Genomic DNA, 21,568 nt, shown 5'->3' on the forward strand with positions numbered 1-21,568 from the left:
CTCCCGTATCGCTTCGTTTGGGCGTGCTAGTGAGATTCTTAGACACCTTCACCCAGTGCCCAGAGCACTTTTCTCATTGTGTAACCCTCCCCCCTTATCGCTCTATATATCACTTTGGCGTGTACTTGTCGACCTTCACCCTGTGTCTAGGTAGCTTCACCGGTTCGATTTTTTCTCTACCATGAACGAGGTCGGGAGGAGATTTTGGAGGAGAGTCCAAGTGAGAAGCTATTGGTTGCTGTGATGGATGGTGGTGACATGGAAGTGTACACCAAAGCATATGAAATATTCAACCCTTTGTTTGATCTTGCAGTTTTGTTAGACAATTTGAAGGACTTCTTGTCAGAAGAATTCAAAGAGTTTGAAGAGGCAGTTGAAGGCAAGTGTTTGGTTTTAGATGGTAAGACTTATTTCCATCTAACCGAATTTACTACCAACTCAATTGAGAAAGGCAAAGTAACAAGGAGGTTTGGAAGATTTTCTCAGAAGACTTCCTTTGTTTGTCCACCTCCATTTCTTGTCAATTACATTCAAAGCCTTGCAACCTTGTTCCAAAAGAAGTTGCCTTTCTTTTCTTTTTGTTCCTTAAAGTTGACATGCAAGGCAAAGCTGATGAAGTGAAAGATACAGATGAAGAGGTAACAAATAAAAATGTTTCCACAGTTTTGCAGCTTGAGAAAAGTGAAATTCTAGAAGAGGAGGAAGTTGATGTTGTATCTAAGGAGCAGGAGAGTGCAAATTTTGATGTGGCTCAATTTAGAGCTAGTACTATCATTGATGAGCCAACAGATGAGGTAGAGGTGTCTGAAGCTTCCCTTACTATTCCAAACCTTCCCTACTTCTATATCAATGGAAAATAGTATATCCCTCTCCATCATATCCAGTGTCTGCTTAATATGAGGGAGGACTACTGTATTGCAACCATTTCTAAAGCTTCTGAGGTGGCCAAATATTTTATTGACACAGAAGAAGAGTCAAAAGAGGAGTTTTTGGCACTTGATCTTCAAACATCCAATAAAGATTTTCTACCTGCTCCTGATGCACTTACTCTATGCATGAGAAGAGTGGAAGAGGAGAAACCTTCCCTCAAAGATGAGGATTTTGAGAAGAGACTTGCTGAGCTTGGCATCCGATCTTTTGGCAGAGACTTTAAGCTGAAAAAATTTGGCAAGGAAGTTGACATAAGAGAGATGACCGGATCATGCAATCTCCTTCAAGAAAAAGTCATTGCCGAAGATGAGTTGCAAAAGGTAGATTTTCACCTTGATATCCCTTCTGAAATCTTTCTTTTTTTTCAAGTTTGTTTATTATGTCCTGTTTTGCAGATTGAACTCCTTGACAAAGACAATTTTCTTGGGAGAGCTAAAGGCTCGAGAGGGAAAGCAATAGAGGACTCTTCAAGAAGGGATGCCTCCTCTCTCATGCACTACATGCCTACATTCGATAGTGCCACCTTCTGTGCTTTTCACATGCAGTATTTTGAAGCTCCTGAGTTGCCAATTTTTGCCCTGAAGATATTGTCATGGTTTTTAGGGTACACTCCTCTTCAAATCAATGCAAACAAAATCATGCTACTTGAGAGAGCAGCAGCACTTAGATTATTTGGATATGCTGCAGGATTCAATGCCTCAAGAGCTAGATACTTTCTTTGCTACTCTAGCTATGCAGCAGAGCAGCTGAGGAGACAAATGTTAACCTTCTTGGGGGCTATAAAAGAAGAAAGTTTTTGAGATATAGGGGTGACATGCCTAGAGATATGAAAAAAATCAAAAACTGATGTAAATTTGACAATTTTTTGCACCAAAATATCTTTTTTGAATTTGGATCTCTTTAGAAAGATTCGGTACAAAGTTTCAAAGTGAAGCATTAATCTCCATCTGTGGTTCAGCAGCATGGTTGTTTGATCTCATCCGTTGTAATTTCCTCCTATAGAACCAATTGAATAATTCCTTTAGTGCATTGCTCCTTCTTTGTCCCCCTCCATTTCTCGTACATTTGAAAAAATAGGTCCTCGCTTGATAGTGAGATTTTTCCATTCCCTGACTATTCCATGTTGCAAGGGGTCCTTATTTTGCAAAATATGGTCCATGCAGGGACAGAATATGCTAAAAATAAAAAGAAAGTTAGTTAACCTCAATAGGATGCAATGTAAAATACTATCCAGACTTTAGAAAGTAATTGAATACTCACCAAGTAATATGTGATGTCTTTTGCTCCCCAAGCATCTGTAATAGCAGTTATTAAAAGCTTTATTGTCTTTTTAAAGTCATCTGCATAAGTAGCAGAGCTAACTTGTTGTCTCAAAACTTTCAAAAAATTGTCGAGCTTCTTCCACACTTCCAAGCGTTTGTTGGCTACATCTGGTCTACTTTTGAAATTGGTTGTTATAACACAAAGATCCTTCCAGCAGTTCCACATAGCATCAACTTGTTTGTTGTCATGGTTACTCAAAAATCTTCTGGCTTTTGTTCCACCCATTGAAACATCTTGCAAAACATCACCGGTTCCTTTTAAAAGAGTGGGATATTTTTTTAGATGCACAAGTTTAGTTGGCTTAATAGAATATGCATAATCAAGATGGAGTCGAAGCAATTTGTCCAAGATTCTAATCTCTGCATGCATTGTGAATATATGTACATTTTTTAAATCTATTGCTAGAATTGGATCCCAAATCATAGAAGACGATGGGTAGTCGATGATGTTCACACGATTTCTCGATGGTGGTTTTCCAACCTCGTATTCTGCAAGCCATCCTTTTGTTCCAGTGCTTGCCATGCAATATAGACATGGATACTTGGTATTGGCACCTCCACATACACCAAACATGCACTTTAATGCTTTTAGGTCGGCACTCAAGTGCCATTCTACAAAAAAGTCACCCATGCCATCTACACAGAGTTTTTCACTTGCATTTTGGTCCTGTATACCAGAAGGGATATCAGTTTGCAAAAACAGCCATTTCAATGTATCGTGATTTTTTAATGATATTTGAGCTGCTCTGATCCACCAAAAAGCTCCATTTCTGATTGAGTTTTGTGGTATGGGGAATCAAGCTTACCCTGGCTATAGTCCAATGCTCTATTCATAAGGGATATGGATACTCTATCTTTCCATTTTTTGACATTTTTGAATTTAAGCTTCATCCAATTTTAGAACAAATATAAGTTTTCCTTCACAATCTACTTCTTGCATATTATAGTATCTCACCATAGCAGATTGAACATTTTTAATACTCATCCAAATGTTATTAAAAACATTATACTCAAAAGAAGATTTTTTTTTCTGTTTTTCATATGGCATCGTTCCTTCTATATGATAGTACTCTCCAAAATGTTCGGGTATTTCTTCGTTTAATAGAGTCCTAACTTTCCCAACATTGTGAGGCCTAGGTAGCCCAAAAGCTTTAATCTTGTAATACTTTAAAACCTGAAACCAGGTTTTAGAGATGGCCCTGTAACCCCTTCTACTCACCCCCACTGTGTCACAAACTTCTTGCATTTGAGAAGGTTGGACTAGTAAACCCATATCTTTCAGTAAATTTTGAAATACCAATTTCTTCTGAGTTTGATTTTCAAGAAGTTTCAAAAGTTTAAGGATATCACTTTTGTTCATTACCTCATTCAAAAATCTCACCCTTTCTTGAACATTGGACATATCAAATCCTAAAAGACTAGTCACTGTTCTCTAGTAATCTTTAATCTTTTTTTCTATATCCAGAACCTTCTATTAAGTTTACTACATCTCTCATTCGTTTTACTCGTGCTCTTAATCCTATTGGAGTTTCTTGTCCGAAGCTGGTGATTTTCTTGTTTTAGAGATGCTATTTGGTTTTCAAGTTCTAAAAGTCTTGTTGCATTTGAAGACAAAACAGTTTTGAGGTATTGAATGTAATGTGTATGATCAATGTGTAAATGAGATAACCTAAAACGATATCCTAGTAAGCCATCAACCCCATCACCAACAAATCTCATCAAATCATGAGGTGTGTGAAAAGATGGATACCTTCCAGTGCTAGGATCCGGTGGATACAAGCTCCCATCTGTCCATATATCAATATGTTTCTTTCCCTCGTTGCGAAGTTGTTGTGCTTCATTTGGAGTTGTAACTGGTCTTTGATAGACACTCTGTGTAGTAGCATATTCTTGGCTTAGCTTAATGTTCAAGTGAAACTTGTGGTTATCACTAATGGAAGATGTATTAGTCATTGTAAGTAATGAAGGAGTAGAAAGTATAATGGAAATAACGTAGCAGCATAACAAGGTGCATCAGAGAAGAAGAGATAAAGCTCGCGAAAGGTGAAAGAAAAAAGAGAGATTCAAAAGTGGAAACAACTATTTGCCGCCAACTAAAGTAAATGAAAACAAATTTCGAGGTGAGGCACAAAGGAATGTGAAGAAAACGATATCCTTTTGAATATTTAGAGATATGTACTTAGATACGCTTTAGATTGCGTAGATATGCTTTAAATGACCAAAACGGACAAATTTGGAGCCGTTTTGACCATAAACGGCTTTTCTAATTAGTAATTTCACCAATTCCTTACACATCCCTTTTTGAGTCGTTTTTGGTCCTAATGCGAAGGTGGCGAGCCTTTTCAGCTCAACTTTGAACTTCAAACTTTCTTTTAAGTTTGCCACAAAACAATCCTTCTTTAACATGGATGGAGGGATCTGGTTTCCCAAAGGCCGGGCCCATTTATCTTATAAACGGGTGAACTGCATGACAAAATCATCAACACTTTGACTAGCCCTTTGAGTGTGTCCAAGAATTTCATGCCAAACTTCATCTGGTACTTCGATGGATCGGTATTGTGCCAGGAAAGCTTGCTTCACACGATTGTAGTCCAAAACCAGCCCTGGGTTTTGTGCCTGCATCAACTCCTCAAAATTGTGTAACCAAACTTTTGCCTCATCCTGTAAACTATATTGGAGCAGCCGCAACAATATAGCTTGGTCTAGTATATTGCACAATAAGCAATTGACTTCCAAATTTTCAATAAACGTCTGTGCATTTTCATTAGGCAATCCATGAAAGTGTGGGAACTCGTCTGCCATGTTTGATTGCCACAAAAGCACTTACATGTGACGTCGAAAACTCAAGGGATGTCGATGGATCGCTCCAGTACCTAATCCACCTCACACTGGGTAACCCGGTCCCCAGTGCTCGGCTTCACAAAACCTCACGACCCTCACAAATGCTGCAATCCAAATTAAACGACCGCTTCAAATACTATCCACAAATAGCACATACATAGGCGGTTGTCCATAAGGACCCACATCCCCTTTACATTCTGTGCCTGCATAGTGGACAAATTTTGCAAAAATTGGAGCACATGAGGATTTCTCCTCAGCAGGGGCACCAAAACGATGTGGAGTGCAAACAAAAATGAAAACAAATGCCCCTAGCCTTGCACCGGTCACACCATCGAAAAGAACAACAGCTACACCGTCGAATTCACCTATGTTAAACACCTATAAAGCTTGGAGAAGAATAGCTCTAGTGAAAACCAAACTTGGAGTTAGGATAATTAGAGAACATAAGTGTATAGATTGGCTCGCGTAGATGTCCGTAGAACATCCATATGCTTGATTCCGATAAGGAATGAGCAAATTACAAGCATTGGAAGTTTGGGGGTTTTTAAAAGGCTCCAAAAAGGAGGTCTGTGGAAAGTGTCTGCAGGTGTGCAGAGAAATGCAGCTATTAAAGGGGGATTTTTTTTGGCTCTTATCCCAAGGTATTTTCTCTCCCCTCTTAGCTGACTTCATTTCCCCCTTTAGGCACCTTTTTATTGGTCCATTTTGAGCCTGTTTTGGGTAAAAATGGGTTGTCAGCCACTTTTTGAAAGGCATCCATATGCTTGATTCCGATAAGGAATGAGCAAATTACAAGCATTTGAAGTTTGGGGGTTTTTAAAAGGATCCAAAAAGGAGGTCTGTGGAAAGTGTCTGCAGGTGTGCAGAGAAATGCAGCTATTAAAGGGGGATTTTTTTGGCTCTTATCCCAAGGGATTTTCTCTCCCCTCTTAGCTGACTTCATTTCCCCCTTTAGGCACCTTTTTATTGGTCCATTTTGAGCCTGTTTTGGGTAAAAAATGGGCTGTCAGCCACTTTTTGACCAAGGCAAGTGGAGGGGCACAGTGTCTCGGGACGAAAAAGTGGGCAGGGCGCCTGTCCAGGTAGTGGGAACACAAATTGGGTGACCCCTCCTCTCCACAAATTCCACAAGCCCTCTCAAGCAAGGCCAAGGAGCTCCATTAACTCCTTTGATAGTACCCATTCCCCCCCTTATACCCTCCAATTTTCACACTTTCCCCCCCATGTGGGGCTATTCCATTGCCACTTAGCATGCTCTCCGCAACATCCCCATGTCCAAACCTGAAATTTCTGTTTTGCCCCCAACCTGAGCCATTTTCTCGGAGGCGTAGCGGGTGACCCCGACCACCAAATATAGCGTCGTAAAGCATGGCTTGGAGCTTATTACCCCGGCTAACTCCAGAAATTTCTAAATATACCATTTCTAAAAAACACCATCAAGTGGCCCACTTGCCGTCTTCCCACGTGCATCCGCCGCCACTTTTTAAGTGAAAAACCATCCACTTCGAGTGCGTGTAATTCATGATGTCGGAGTCCGATTTGCAAGCTATCAAGCACAGCTAGGAATGCTCATTAAAACCTATTTTTTGAAAACTGACCAACCTAAAACTCAACCAACTGCTTGACCAAAACCAAGCCTTTGTACATAAATTCTACAAGAGCACTCCAAAAACTCAAAGCATTATGTACATCTATGTACTCGGGGCCAGTGAGCAAGCTTTTTAGCATGGATTTGCAACTTCATTTCCACCCAAAAAATGCCTGACAATGTCCTTATGAGCGCACATGGTCGCTTGATCGCACTTGAACCCATGACCCGGGTCACAAAGTTCAAGTACTCAACCAACCAAGCTAGCTCCTTTGGACAAACTTAAGTATAAATTCAGGTAAACACCTCACACTGCTTATCACAAGCAAATCAGGAGAAATATATGTTTTGATTGTCTTCAAGGTTGGTCTTGAGATTTGAAATTTCTTAGTAGCTGATGATGCTCTCCTCTTCATTGAGTGAGTTATATCTGATGTGTTCCAATTGTTGTGCAATCTTCTTTTCGTTGCCACTTTGACAGTAAAGATGGCGATTGGTGTTGCTTGGGAACTGAACCTCTTTGGGTAGTTTACTTTTTTATGGATCTTGCCTTCGGGTTCCACCTTAATGTCAGTCCTCTACAATATTTAACCAACTTTGAAGCACTATGTGAGCTCCTTATGATTGTTTTTGATATCACTCTTACTGAATTTGTCATTGTTTGTCAGATTTTTTGTTGTCATCTTTCAACTTTATATTGTTTGATGGACCTTAGTTGTTTCCTTTGAAGGTAAGAGTTTCTCGTGACAAAGCATAGTTGAAATATGTAGTTGTTGCTTTGATTCTTGATGATTGATACGGGTAGCAATTTCCTTATTGCAAGTTCCTGATGTAGAAGGAATATATACAAGAGGATAGTGATGAGTGTTTCTAGATTAGGGTCTAGAACCTAGATGACCAAAGGAAAAAACCCTCGATGGGAAAAATGTGCCTTTGGTATACGTTCTTATTGGAGTTGAGCGGTTGGACTTTAAGTACATGTTCATGCAAGGTGACTGCTGGGAGAAAAAACGGAAGAGTGCCTAATGCAAGTGTCAACTATGGGAAACTCTATATACATACCCAAAATTTGTCATACAAAAGCATGCAGTGTGAAAGATTTAGGTGATGGGCGCTTTGAGGAAAACATATAGCATATGTGACATCAAAGGATGTCGCAATAGCTTCCCGTTTCCAAGAAGGATTTTTTATGTAGAAGCTTCTGCACTCATACCTCACTATGCCCAATGGGTGAGTGTCTTTTGGACTTCCTCCTCTTCATCCAAATTAAAATACATAGACTTTGACTCTTATGCTCACATATACCAATGTGAGCGACACAACATAAATATGTTCAACTCTTCGAACTTAAGCAATACCTAGAGTAGCTAAGACTCTTAGACCACAGCGAAATTTTTGGACTAACGCGTCGCTCATTTAGTGGCTTAGCCGTTTGACTCTAACTCTTATTCCATGTATTTTTTATGGTGATTTGGGTGTACATATTTGAGGCCAAAAACCCAATTCCGTAGATTCTTGAGATTTAGGCCTCTTTCATTGTTTTGGTCTTTGGATTCACCTTTTTTCTCCACCATGTCTCCTCTTTATGTTTGTCATATGTCGATGTTGCCTTGTTAAAGAGGTTCTACGGTTGTAGTAGGGACTGATGGAGCCTTTGCTTTATCTCGATGTTTGTGGGCCCTCTATGATTGAGTTTCCAATAGAAATTTTGGATCCCACCTTGTTGGTCTCCGTGTGATGGTCTTTTGCATTTTCCCCTTTTGCTCAATGACTTGATGGACACTAGGCTTTGGTATTCATATTTGACGATTACCATTGTAAAAGCCTTGCTTCTATAGTAGAAGATGTGGTATCCATTTGGAGGTTATATCGCCCTCGGTTGTGATTGGCTTCTATTGGCGCTTGGTTGTGATTGCTTGCCTTTGGGTGGAGCCTCGTGATACATATATGACTGATCTTAGTTGTTCCAGGTTGAGCTACTACTTTTGGTAACCATATTTGAGAGTTACCTTCATAAAATCCTTGTACTTTGAGTAGCTTGACTGGAATCATCCACTGCTCCACATATCTTTGTTAGGTAGCTTGGTTGAAATCTCAGCCTTTCATACCCATACTTGTCGCATTGCTTGTTTCTTTGAAGGTCTTTTCTTTTGTGTTTTGTGGTTGTTATTTCTCCTGATTGAGGTGTTTCTCTTCCATTGATAGCTCAACCTTCTTTTCATAGAACTTTTTTCTTGAGGTGAGTAGATACACACTATTACCTTGGGATTTTTGGCCCAAACATTAGTATTTCCTTTAAAGTATCCTTGAACAGTGATTGAATCATTTAATGCTACCCACTTTATTACCTGTGGTTGTTGAGGTTGAACTTGCAATTGGTGTGTCCAAATTGGATTCTTTACTTTGATGTGGTCTTTGGATACCAACACTTGGTTGATTCTTTAGCGTTGTTGTGATGGAAACTTAGGTTGATAAACTTTTTGCTTAAGTTTCCATTGCACTTTTTATGGTTCGACTTTTGATGTGGAGGCTATGTTGAAAGGTTGATGGAGTCTCGTTGAAGGTTAAGCTATCTGCAGTGTTTGCCTGAGCTTTACCTTTTTCTGCTATGGATGGTTGTTGCTTCTTTACACAGACTTGAGATGCTTCTAAACTGTTATAGTTGTTGTTATTGAAGCTTTTTGTTGTTGTTGAAAAAAGGCAGTGGAAAGGGAGAATGGGGGAACACACCTAACATACAACACAAGGCCTCTCTATAGCTCAAGGCATTCACAACACCCCTATCCTCTCAAAAGCACCTTCAAAAGACACAACTCACACTAGCATATCACTTGTTGCACTCTTCCCAACACACACAAGCTTGGCAAGACCACCGCACAACACATACCCACTTCCACAATCTGTCTCAACCCTTACACACACGCACAACTACTCAATCTCACTCTCCTACAGAAAACACTGCCGCTTTGGGCGAGCACACACATCCACATTACCGACAACATGGAATACAAAAGAGCAAGAGAAAGAGGACGGGGGAAGGAGAAATGACACAAAATTGGGCAATAGTGGCTTGATATTGCTTCAAGAGAACACGTACAAAGCTTGCAATTCCATCACAATGGTTATTTCCATGAAAAAACACTCCAGGGTTTGACAAGCAGACACCTCCATCAAAAAAATCTCTTAATAGACTTCAAATGGCTCCAAAAAGCCATTAAAATGATTTTTAAAAAATACCTTTTATAGAGGGTCCACTATAGCTTTAAAATTCACCTTCTAATTGGTTTGCTTAACGTCTTATTTTGGCAATTTTGGGGAGGGTAGTGCCCTCTGGCTTGCCTTTTCATCTGACTCCCCTCCCTTGAGCCAAGGGAGCACTAGCGAGGTGGCTAGGGCCCCTTGAGAATTCACAATTTTTCATTTCATCTCCCTCTTTCTCTCTCTCTCATGAAGCCACCTCAAACTCACACTTCCCTCTCCTTGGCACTAGAAAAGTTGTTAGTATGTGTGTGTGTGTGTGTGTTTTGGGGGGGGGGGGGGGGGGGGGGGGGGGGGGGGGGGGGGGGGGGGTTAATAACTTTGTTTCAAAAAACTTTGGACCCTTTTGAGAGTGAAAACCGGCCCCTTTACATGCCCTCCATGTCATCAAATGCACTGCTACTCGATGGAGCCACCGCGATGCTAGATCCAGCCCCAAAACCACCTCCACAACCCACCAAGCCGATGGGTGCAACGCCTATGGCAAGATTCCATAGCCACCAGCAAGATCTCTCTCTCTCTCTCTCTCTCTCTCTCTCTCTCTCTCTCTCTCTCTCTCTCTCTCTCTCTCGGGCCATGCCCTAGTATACATACTCCAGTGTTTGTAGCTCCCACATTTGCATGTGGGACTTCTTGGTGTTCCACGTGGCCACCGTAAAGTGATCCAGCTCCCTTGGGTTAGAAAAACCCCCTACAAACTCCATGAAAAAAAACACCTTTTTCATCCCACTTTAAAGCGGTGCTACTTCTTGTCATGGACCTTATCCTTGAGCCACTAAGACCAGCCAAAATTTCTCCATTGCAACTCCAAAGCATAATACGCTTGCCATATTTGAACCTCCCCAAGACTACAAATCGGCGCCCTAAAATTGGTGTCCTAAATACGGGTGAAAATCGTTTGGCACCTCTCCTCTAACAATTGCACCCAATTCAACGAGCGGTATCTTAGCCACCGCAGCTCCAATTGATGAACCGTTAATTTTGGCCTACTCCACATAGTGCCCACTACCTTCAAGAACCTTGGTGAGTCCAAACGTACTCTAGGTGGCATGCCTACTAGGGCGGTCAACTTGGCACACAATTGGCCCCCAAAAAAACTTCAACTGGCCATAAGTTGTTGATCTAGACTCCAATTGAGGATCCAAAAAATATTTGCATGCACCACAACACAATAACTTTGCATCTATCCATTGACATTAGCTTTGACCATCCACCTCCACTTGCCCAGTCCGTCAAGGTTATGCTACGCCTTTCAACTCTGGATCGTGGTATCTTTCACACCGTAGCTCCGTTTGAGGAGCCATCTAGACTTTCTTGTAGAGAATCTCAATACCACATTCCAAGGCACAATGCTTGCACTTTGATCACCTTAATCTACCCGCGGAGGGTGCACCTTTAAGAAACTATTCATATAATATGGTTTCAAAGGGTATTAAAACAACCCCTTTACTTACATGTTTAAGGCAATAAAATGACCCCTTTTTCTTCAAAAACTTACGGTTTTGTTTCTAAATATAATTTAAAAAACCCTTCTATTAATATAATCCTGTTAAAATTTTAACATTTTGGCAATCAAAAAACCCATTCATATGAACTCACGTGGTAGCTACATGTTTAAGAGGTGAACCCCTCGAGGATCTACCATCATGATTGGCTCATTTTGGAGCCTTTTTGGGCTAGAAAACCACCTTAAGCATACATTCCAATGACCCTTTGCCTCCCAGGGCCTTCATACATGCTCTAGCCCTCTTCCATGTACCTGTATTCATAGCATTGCTTTACACTACTCACAGCACTGGCCAACTTTGGTTGCCCCATCATTTCCCAGCACCCTTGTTGATTCATATTCAACCACAAACATGCTTTTTGAACTTAAAAAATACAATACCAAACCAAACCAAACACACTAGAAAACCACAACCATATGTACAAGATATTTATAAAGCTTCATCTCCATTGCACATCATCTCCTTCAAGTGGTTTTCCCACCCCTCTTGGTCACAATTTGATGCACATCAAACAGCCACATGCCACCATTTTCTCTCACCAACTGATAGGTTTCATTCAAAATGGCCTTCTGTACCTTGTATGGACCCATCCACTTCTTCTTGAACTTCTTTGGAAAATGAAACCTAGGTTTCTTTCATACTTCATCACCGGTCTCCTTCCTATATCTTCTTGTCTGACAAGTTCTAATTGAACTTTGCAGTTTGCTTCTCCTGCTCCTTCACATCGTAATCTATTGTCATCTGCAAGGCTTCAAGAGTAGCAATTCTATCCTATAAAACCTCATGATGAGTGGCATTGACTCACCACACGCCTTTCAAAGCTCCTAGTTATGCATGCACTCGCAGCACTTCCTCCTTACCATAGACCAACTCAAATGGAGTGAAATTTTTAGCAACTTTATAAGATGTCTTGTATACCCATAAGCACTTCTCAAGGTTAGCCTCCCACTTTGTTTTTTGATTGTACACATACTTTTCTCATTGGCACTATCCACTAGACCATTGCATTGGGGATGATAGGGCAAATAAATACGATTTTGAATGCCAACTTCTCCACTAATGCATGCACCAATGATTCTAAACCCCTGAGCTCTATCAAAAATGAGCACCCAAGGCACTCCAAAACGGCAACAAATGCAATCAAAGACAAACTAAGCCACCATATTTTCATTTACCTCCTAAACTACCTTAGCCTTGACCCACTTGGTAGGGTAGTGAATGGCTACCGCAATGTACTTCTTACCACTCGTCGACTTAGGGAGTGGACCAATGGTATCCAAGCCTCACTTCTCAAAAGCACTTTAAATAATGATAGCCCCCTAGAATTTGGATATCATTCATCTTTTCCCCATGGTGTCTAGCACTCGTGACAGGTCTTGCACCAATCATGCACATCCGATACTATGGAAGGCCACCAAAAACCCGCTCTTAGAGCTCAAAATAGCACATGGTCTTTCCCTTGATGTCCGCTCTCTTCATGGAATTGCTTGAGCACTAGGCATTGGAAGTCTTATGCCGCTTGGAAAAGGTCCATCAAGCTCAAGAAGTTCAAGGAGGGAGGAAAGAACATCTCCTTTCTCACTTATGATGGCACCTTTGGTGCTACGGACAAAGTCTTGGCCTTTACTGAGAAATTTGATGTAGCCTTTGGAGATGAGAGCTTCACGGAGTCCTCTAAGCTACAAAATGTAGCTATGTATTTTCAAAAATCCACCAGACAATATTGGGCTAGTCTATGAGGTAAGGATGTGTAAATCCCTAAGAGCTTCCATAATGAAGCAGTTTCTTGCAAGCAATGCCGAAGACAGATTTCTTACCGAGTGGAAAAGTTTGAAGTTGTCTCCCTACAAGTCTATCCACAATTATGTGGATAGGTTTTGGGATTTGCATCTCAAAGCCACTGTCTACAAAAAGATAGACTTTGGAGAACAAAAACAACAGTTTTGTGCTGGGCTATTTGAAGACATGGCCGAATATGTCAATTCTCAAAGGCCTAGGACAATCTCCGCGGTCATACATCATACTATGGTCGCTTCACAAATTAATTTCCAAGAAGGGGTTAAGAGGAATTCTAAGCCCATGGAAACTAAAGACCGAAATGAGCCTAAAGAGAAGAACAATGCTCATAATTCTTTTAAAGGAAACTCTAGCAACAATAATTAAAAAGCTACGGAGAAAGGAGTCTACAAAGGTACTAAAGGACTCTCTCCTGAAGAGTTAAAGTGTTTTCGCAAAGACAACAAGTGCTTCAAGTGTGGGAGCAAGGACATGGTTATTGCACTTTCCCCCAAGAAATGCACACAATGAGCCACCTAGAGCTTCCATGGTTGAAACTCCAAAAGAGGATGCTCATTGCAAAGGATCTCCCCTATCCTATGCTTGGGGAAAGGTGAGAGAACATGATGCCTTTATCCTTTTCAACCCTGGCTCAACTCACAAATTTATGTCAACAGAGTTGGCTACCAAATTAGGCATACAAGCTTTTGGGATGGGAGACATTGTGATGGCCAATGGAGCTTTCAAGGGACAAAACGCCTCGGTTACTCTTCATCATAAATGGCTCCTTCACATGTGGGTTGACCAAAATATCATCATTTGTTATGCACCAATCTGGTTCTCTTTTCAATACATGAATGTAACTAGGATGTGAGGTGGATCACAAGTAGTCTGGTCATGATATTCAATCATTTATCAGTGATCCACCATCCTTCTAGCTCCAACATACAATATTTGGAAGCTCTCTAAATCAAAATATATTGTTTTTTTTTGGGGTGTGTGACACATCCGCTACATGTGAGAACCCTCTCTAAAATGGAAGTCCCCAATTTGACATCATGGCTTAGATCATTAGAAGAGACTCTCCCTAATTTATGCTACATGTTTTGTATCCAATTTCATAACCGACTTTGCATCCTTTTACTCTAGCCCACTTTGTACTGATTTGCATTATTAGTCCACTCATCATTTTCTACCTTTATTAGTGTCAACTTCTCTCTCTAATATCTTGTTAATTAAACCACTAATCTCATCATCAATGGTTCTTTAGCATTTTTTCCATAGTGCAATCCTCTACATGTGGAATTAGAGCCGACTTGGGCATGAGCATGCTCCACTACCCTTTGGTGATTATGTGAGGAGAAGGTCACACTTTGCATTTTAGATTGTGATTAGTGTGTATTTTCATTACATTTTGCATTTTGATTGCATTTAGTGATTGATTTTGCATGTCTTTTGCTTCATAATTAGTCTCTACCCAATCCTCACATTATTGCACTACATGTGTGTCAAGGAAGCACTTGTCAAGAGACACCCATTGATTGTCTATTTGTTCTAATTGGACTCCTCTCGAGCAATTAATTATTCTATCAATTTTGCAAAATAGTACATTATTAGCTTCAATAGTTATCTACATGACTGCAGCTCCAAATGTGTGTGTGTGTGGGTGGGTGGGTGGGTGGGTGTGTGTGTGTGTGTGTGTGAGAGAGAGAGAGAGAGAGAGTGAGTGAAACTTTGACATATCACCAACCTCTTGTGCATGTGAAACCTTGAAAGCTTCCAAATTCAATGATGGGGATCCTCTATTACTAGGGGGTGCAAGGAAGTTGAAAGGCCCACTAATGGTGCTCACACATGTGCTTCCTTGGAAAACTTCAGCCAAGGTTGATTTAATAAAGAGATCGGGTTCAAAAACCTTCCGATTGTGTGCACTTTGTCTCATCTACAAGCATTGCCTGCTATATTCCACTTGCAACTTTTGATTTTCACTTGAGGGGTTTGCCTCTTAGACACATAAGTTACCACATGTGAGTTCAAATGAATGTATTTTTTTAAATTGCCAAAAGTTAACAATTTTAACAAGATTATATTAACAAAAGGGGTTTTTAAATTGACTTTACAAAAAAATTGCGTAAGTTTTTGAAGAAAAAGGGTTCATTTTATTATGTAAGTAAAGGGGTTTTTTTAATACTCTTTCAACGCGCGTTACATGAATAGTTACTTAAAGGTGCACCCCCAAGGATCTGTATGCCACCAAGTGTTGGCCTCTCCTTAGAGCTCATAAACGAAAAAAACAAGAGGTTCTTTAGAGGCCGGAGCAGCTTGCAATGGCTCTTCTCAGCTATGGATCATCAAATAGCATCCATAAGAGTTTCCTAGATAAACCGCTATCGTGTCCACCTGCTATATCAATCTATTGTTGGCTTTGCACTCGCCATTCAACTCTGATGATTTTCTTGACCCACTTTGTTGGCCCCTCCACCTACAATCGACAAAGCATTGTAAATTTAAAAGGCCAATTTTTATTGTTGCATTGCAACACATACACCTGTAGCATCATTCACTCGTCGTTCACACCCCACACTTTTTGTGATCGCATACACATGCTCTCCAACAACCTAATCACTATAGAACATCAGTCCAAGCATTGATTTGATGCATATGCAAAGCCTCAAAGAATCTTGGGCAAACCTTCAATAGTCAATGGCTAGCTACCCTTCACACGCAGAAGGCTCAATTTGGAAATGACCGCCGTCCTCGACTCACACTCTACTTTTTCCAAGATTTTATTCTCTACTAGGGGGCTCAGTGACACACACACATTTTCAAGAGACTCTAAGATTAGAATCTTTGGCATGATAGCAGGCATTCGTATGGCACTTCAAAAGGCCTCATTCTCTCACCCTCTTCCCAAGAGGATTTTTATACGAGCTTCATCAGAGTTCTTCCCCTAGGACTGCACAAAATCTAATTTCTATATTGCTCCAATGACTTCCCGCCATGTATTTGCACAAAATCCTGTGCATTTCCATAAACCCTTTGTATTTGCACATTTTCACATACACAAAGCACGATTACTTAGCTTCACAAAGATGCCAAAGTTTGTACTAGGATCAAACACTACCCAACATCGGGTAAGACCATCCTCAATTACACACATCTCCACAAAATTTGGTACACTTGCCTTGCTGTTCGAATCCACTTTGAAAATTTTGACAGCATGTTTGGAGGGGAGGAGCATCAACTACACCAATAGCTTGTAGCCTAACAATGGTCGCAAAACACTTTGAATATTTGAAGTAGGCTTCATTTTGGCCCGTTGGTACAGCCAAAGTGTGTCGACCATAGAAGATGGCATGGGTAGATATGTGCAGGCTAGCAAAAGTATGGCAAAAGGCTGGAGCAGCTAGAAAGATCATGGACTGACAGGTAGCAGCTATGACTGATGCAATTTATAGGCCAAGAAAGGCTCCAAAAGGGCTAATTTGGGTAGCAGGTGAAGGAGATGCAAGATACATCTTTTGGGTCCAAGAGTGTAGATCTTGAAGTGTTAAAGGAGCAGGTCCAGATGGCTCATCAAACGGAGCTACGGAGCCCAAGATATTGAAGGTTGAAGGTTCAGTGTGTTGCAGACTCTTGCCAGACAGGGTAGCTAGGGACAGGTGGTCCAAGTGGAATTCAGAGTACAAGCTCGTAGTGCTCAATTTATGGAGCCTACCCGTCTTTTCACAATGCAGATAGGAGCCACAGATTGCAGTTTATGGCCAGTTGAAGTTTTGTCGGGGACTAGGTTGGTGCCCACTTGACCACATCGGGAATTGTGCCATCTCGAATCTTTGGATCCTTGACAAAGTTCTAGAGCAGGGTATGCATCATATGGAGATAGCAGGAGTTGACTACAAGTCAAACGGAGCTCGGAGCGAAAAGATATAGAAGTCTGAAGGTTGGGTGCATTTTTCCGGAGCTGACTATACGTGGTTCTCTCGGTTTTTGCGGCCTCATTTCGGGGGCTCGGAGAATTGTGAAGTGTGGCAAGGTCGGCAATGTCCGGAGTCAGCTCAGTGAGTTTGCGGCCGGGTTTTGCAGCTTGGTGATCGGATCGCCAGTGACCAATTGGCAAGCAGGGCAAGGAAGGGGAAGCAAAATGATTTTGGGGTTGTTTTTGGGGGGAAAAAAACTTAAGAGTTTCAAGTGTTTGGGGGCAAGTCATCGGAGGCTGCCACGTGGCAAGGTGGGCTAGTTTCACATGCGCAAATTGGAAGCATAGGATCGGGGTATTTGACCCAGCCGTGAGGCCTTTGTAACTTATGTAGTGGCGTGTGAGCTTGTGAGCGCCATGGCGATGGCGTCCCATTGGGGAGCTGTTGTTGGTGGCGTAGGCGGCACATAGGTGGTTTTGGAAGGAGGGGACATCGGTGGTGCGCACTGGCACAGCCAGTGGCCGGTGGCGGTTGGTGAAGCAACAATGATGTGGCGGCCTTAAGGCCCTGTGCCTGCGCCCGCTAAGGGCCCATTCTTTTAAAGCTTGAAGGGTAGCATCCCCACCCCCCAAAATAGCGATGTCGCTATTGTTCTCGAGGGGAGGGGTCTCGCGATGGAAGGAGAGGCAGCCCGAGGCAGTACAAGGGGGGTGTCCCGTGGTCGAGGAAAGAGAGGTAAGAGAGAGAGTTAGAAAGCTCCAAGGGGCATGGCCAAGGGGCCTATCCCGCCGCATCAAATGCCAAGCAAGGGAAGAGAGAGAGAACCAATCCGAGAGAAGTCCAAAGTACCAAGAGTGAAAGTTCAAGTGCAAGGTTGGTCAAATTAAGCGGACAAAGAGCCAAGAGAGGTGCCATGCAAAGGTTTCCAAAAGAGCTATAACAAATGCAAGCAATGCAAAGGAAATGCCAAATGAAGCTACAAGTGAAGTGCACGAGATGGGAGCTCCCCATTATTTCTTTTTCACGTCTCCTAGACGCACCCCTATAAAAGGATGTATACGTTCATTTTTTGGGGCTTTTTGCCATTGTGGGGCTTTTTGGCCATGATGCTCCTTGGCATGTGTAGGCTTTGAGCGATTGCCTTCGTTGACCGAGGTTCATGCCGACAGTGTATTGGTTTTATATGGTGTTGCATATGCTAGAAGGCTATTCTCTACTGTTTCTGGGCGTCATTCCCCCTTCTTTTCTCTGCTTGTGTGTGTGTGGTTCTTGGCGTGTGTTGGTGTGTGTGCCCCCCCCCCCCCGAAGTTGTTCGTGCAAAGAGACGTAGAGAGAGGTTGTGTGTGTGTGGAAGGCTGTGAGTTGAGCAGAGCGGAGGACTGAATCTATATGGTACATTGCAAGGTGTGTGTGCGTATGGTTGTGTGCAAGCGGTGGTTTGCTTGCGGGTAGTACTGAGTTTTGAATGTGAACTCTAGTGGATTTTGGTGTTGTGTATACCCTGAGCTATAGTGAGTCATTGTGTTGTGTGCTGGGTGTGTTTCCCTTTCCTCCTCTCCATCTTCTGGTACCCCCAGTGAGGAGCTTTTTGATGCTCCAATTTGAGGATTGAAGGGGTGTTTTTGAGCCGACAAAGTGGTTGGCTGGTGGTCGAAGTGTTCAATGGTTGAGTTTGAAGTTGGCAGAGATGGTGGAGCCATGTTTTGGCCCCATATTTACGGGCATGGAAGATCTCGAGGATTGGTTATCACATTTGGAGTTATGGTTGCTTTAGATGCATATGTTGACGGATGCAAAGAGGTTGCAGATGGTGCCACTGTTGATGCGAGGACGAGCCAAGGTGTGGTTTGATGGTTTAAAGAGCAGTGATCGAGAATCTTGCCAAAGATTGCAAAGTCAATTTTTGGAGCGATTTTGAGAGGTGATTACTGCGGAGGAAGCCGGTGCAAGGTTGAAGGAGGTACGCCAAGATGTAAGTAAGGATTTTTCCATTTTCATTGAGCAGTTTGAAGCCTATTGGAAACAGTTAGAGGTTGCTACTGGGGTCAAAAGCAATCAGTATTTGAAGCTGTCAAAGATTCTAGTGTGCTTGCATCCGAGGATTAGAGAAAAGGTCGAAGATGGTGCGGATACCTATGAAGACATGGTCTATCTGGCAAAGATAAATAGCAGAAAGGTAAAGAGAAAGCTGGAGCTGGGCATGCTAAAGCCTGCAGATTATATGCCTGTTGTGGAGGTAGCGAAGTGCTCTTTGGTCCAACCAAAGGTGATTCTAAATTTTTACCTTGATTATCTAAGAGCAATTTTAGAAACCTTGAAAGGAGAGGCACTCCACTTGGCTCATCTCCATTGGAGAGAGAACTTGGAAAAGGGGAGGGGCAGAAATAGATTGAGAAAACATAAGGAAGAGCGGGTGGCGTGGGTAAACACTCGGAAAAGGTATGGAAGCTATTTTTTGAAACTAAATCGGGTGGGTAAGGAGTTGAAAAAGGTAGGGGCTTGAAATAGCCTGGTGAAGCAAGAATCGACTACGCTATTTGTGTGCAGAGGGATCATCAATGGAATTCTCAAGAGCGACTGGGGCTGATTCAACCTCTTCGGGCTCCACATCTGCATCTACATCATGCCTACTGGGACCTTCACTGCTGTCAGAGCCCACGGCAGGGACATGATCTCATCATCAAGGACAGGGGGGTGAGCCGCATTCTCGTCGCCAACACTGTGTGGGAGGAAGATTCTGGGAGTTGAAGTGAGTCAGGGGATGTGTGTGTATATGCCTGCGTATTTACGTGTGGATGTTGATGCAGTTGGGTGTTCGTGGCATTGGGGGAAGGGTGAGGGCCGTTGATTGATAAGGAAGGGGTGTTCTTGAGTATGGAGAACATGGGATGTGAAGCTCTGTCAGCTGACATTCGCAGCAGAGCGGCATGGGGGGATATCAGATGTGATGCTAAATTTTGCGGCGAGATGAGGCACTAAGAGAGAGGAGTGCCGACAGAGGGCAGCCCATCTTCCCATTGACTTACCCTATCATCATCTCCATTCTCATTTCCGCTCCTGCTGGCCCCTCCGTCCTCTTCCTCCATCGCCCACAGAGCCCCTCCTCTGTGTGTGTGTGTGTGTGTGTGTGTGTGTGTGTGTGTGTGTGTGTGTGTGTGTGTGTGTGTGTGTGTGTGTGTGTGTGTGTGTGTGTGTGTGTGTGTGTGTGTGTGTGTGTGTGTGTGTGTGTGTGTGTGTGTGTGTGTGGCGTGCACGCTCAGGTCCACGGCCCATAGGCACGCTCGGACGCGCTTTCTCCCTCTCTGAAAAGTGCTCAAGTCGCATACCTTGTCAATTGCGGCCTCGCTGTGTGTTCATATGAGCTCGGGGCTTGGACGCTACAAAGACAAAATGAGATGAGTAACAAAAATCCTAAATGGAAACCATGTATTCAAGCCAACGAGTATTTGAATGAGCGGGCGACATATGGAAGCATTTCATTTGTCTCCAAGGAGCATCAGAACATGGGGGCTGCATCATCACCTTCTACAGCTTGGATTGGGGCAAACTAGTTTTTCCCCAGATAGATGCGCGAGATCCGCATGCAGCAAAGAAATGGGTGAGCAGATTCCAAGAGCTTCGTCAGGGCGACTAAGACTCGAGAGTTTTCAAGGTACTAGCTGTTCTGCATTCTAAAGTGGCTCCTTTCATTCCTATAGTCTCATGAGATAGAGCTCCCAAGCTAAGCTATCTCTGTTGATGCAACAGCCCAAGATTGGCAATACTTTTTCTGGCAGTGATGCAACAACTTAGGCAAGTAGTGAGCTTCTTGCCCTACTTATGTGATAGTGAATATCATGTGCAATAACAAGCCACAACAATCGTGGCCTATATTCATGTGCCTGATCCTTTGGATCAATGGAAAAGTACTAAATACCCATTTGATGGTCTTTTAATCCTAAGGATTTGTGACACTGATCCTCATGCTAACATTAAACCGCCTTTGACTATCCTCCCAAGATTTCAAATTTTCCATGAGGAGCAGCAAACCGGTTGTGTCTCCATATTCCTTGCTTCGATTACTCACCCGACTCTGTGCTTGCTTGCCCAAATTGTAATAAAATCAGCATCAGTGGATTATTCCTAGCTCGCATGTTTCTCAAGTTATTCTACATGCAAACCCACAGTTAACTATCAACCTCTCTCCCTTTCCCAAAACTGGAACATTGACTGGAACATGTCCATGAGACATGAACTATTGATTTCTTACAGCCTAGGTCGACATGCAAAGAAACGGGTGAGCAGGTTCATCTTGTAAGATGCACTGATTGCCGGATATGCGCCAAGAAACTCTGGGCTGTTTTCAATAGGTGACAAGCTTGGTACTACCTGGGTCAACATGTATGCCAAATGTGGTGTGCGTGAGCAGGTTGGTCCCGTGGAATG

The sequence above is a fragment of the Adiantum capillus-veneris genome, chromosome 7 (assembly GCF_014529385.1).
Source record: "Adiantum capillus-veneris isolate H3 chromosome 7, ASM1452938v2, whole genome shotgun sequence".
Classification (NCBI taxonomy): Eukaryota; Viridiplantae; Streptophyta; class Polypodiopsida; order Polypodiales; family Pteridaceae; genus Adiantum; species Adiantum capillus-veneris.